This window comes from Octodon degus, unplaced genomic scaffold (genome assembly GCF_000260255.1).
Source record: "Octodon degus isolate 3935 unplaced genomic scaffold, OctDeg1.0 scaffold00162, whole genome shotgun sequence".
Lineage (NCBI taxonomy): Eukaryota > Metazoa > Chordata > Mammalia > Rodentia > Octodontidae > Octodon > Octodon degus.
In genome coordinates this window covers 6,552,614-6,554,423 of record NW_004524738.1, presented here as the reverse complement: position 1 = coordinate 6,554,423, position 1,810 = coordinate 6,552,614, and positions in this window count along the sequence as shown.

Below are 1,810 nucleotides of genomic sequence, written 5' to 3'. Positions count from 1 at the left end.
TTCTCCTCAGTTTTGGGTTTAGTTTTACATCTTAATGACAACAGGAAGTATCTGTCTTTCCTTTGTTTGGTTATGCTTTTTGTTTATTATATATTAAAGGAAACATTCAATTTAGTGAATCTTATCCCTATGTGATAGCACATATTTGTAATTTTAGTACTCTGAGAGACTGAAACAAGAAGGCTACAAGTTCAACTTCAGCTTGGGAAATTTAGCCAGAATCTGTCTCAAAATAAAAATACAGGGGTATGAGAAAGTAATTCACCTAGAAAGGCCTGTGTTCAATCCCCAGTACTATAATAAATAAACAAACACGAGAGCAGAAAATATTTTTGTATTTAATTTGGAAAAACAAAACCCTCTATTGTTTCTCATATTTCTAGTACAAACATAAACTTTTAATATTGACAACACACCATCAAGGTTCTATATTAAGAAGGTGAGCAGAATAGGTTGTTTTGATGACTAATTTGAAATGTTGGCATTTACCTACCTGATATAATTGCATTTATTATTTTCTTATTCATCTAATAATTATTATGGTTCTGTTTTTATTATCTCTTCTATGGGTAATTTACCATAAAACATAGCTGCAACCTAATCAACAGTACAAAATTCAATATGAAAGACCGTGTGATACTAAAGCATAATCTAAATTGAAAGTCAATCTTTTGCTAAGACAGTATTTTTCTCAGAAAATGTAGTTTATTTTTTCTTGTAATTCAGAAAAGGAGTTAATGGATTTTAATTTTTACACATGAGATTTTCTTTCCAGTGATGCATAAACAAACTTAAAACTTCAGACTTTCTGATCTTATATTGTTTTTCACCTCTACAACCTGAAAGTCTTTGAGAAATTAAATATCACTTCTTTTGATGACACCATGACATATAAGGGTATATTAACAAATAAAAAGCCTTCTAAGGCCATAGTATTTATTTTTAGGCAGTTTTAAAGAATAAAAAAAAAGCTTCACCCCAAGAAACGATATATATTTACTTGTGGCTGAAAATGTTGATTTTATTTGATCTGTGTGTGTGACTAGCATAACAATTAAGATTTTATTGTCATATTAAACCCAGGAGAATATTAATAATAAATATCTATTTATGGTGTTATTTAGGAATCATGACAGTTCATTGGATTATGTGAAATAATTAAGTGTATGCTTTAACATGTTCTGAATTACCTCAGAGAAAAAGACTAAAAAAGAGAGTTGAAATTTCTTAATTTAAAAATAATATTCCAATTAGAGTAGTTCAATAACTAACAGTCAAATAATTCAAAATACAGGAGCTGATTATTAACATTAGAGCTCAAAATCTTAGGATTAGAATATAAAAAGGAGATGAAGAAATTAACTGAAAAATACTTGACAATTTTATTTTTCCCTAGACTAACTCATCTTTTGCTAAGGATTAAAGTTGGGAGGAATTAGGCCTCATTTAAAATTTTACCGAATGCCATGAGCTACAATTTCTATGCCTCTTATATTTTTTATTCAAATGTTAACACATTCTCAGCTTTTTTTGCATCACTTTTGTTGAATTTCATATTCACAAAAATAATCTAGAGTTAAACATGACAATAAAGTTCTTTAAAGCTATTTGTAAGGCCGGCCAAATACCTCAGGGGGTTACAGTACCTGTAAGAAGGCACAGGGGCTGAGGGTGGGATTCCTGGACCTTCCCTGTCAGCCCTGCCCCAAGAGCATGCTAAAATGAGCAATTGAGACTGAGCATGGTGGTGCACACCTATAATCCCAGCTCTTGGGATTATAGGTGTGCACCACAAATGGTTATATAGGTA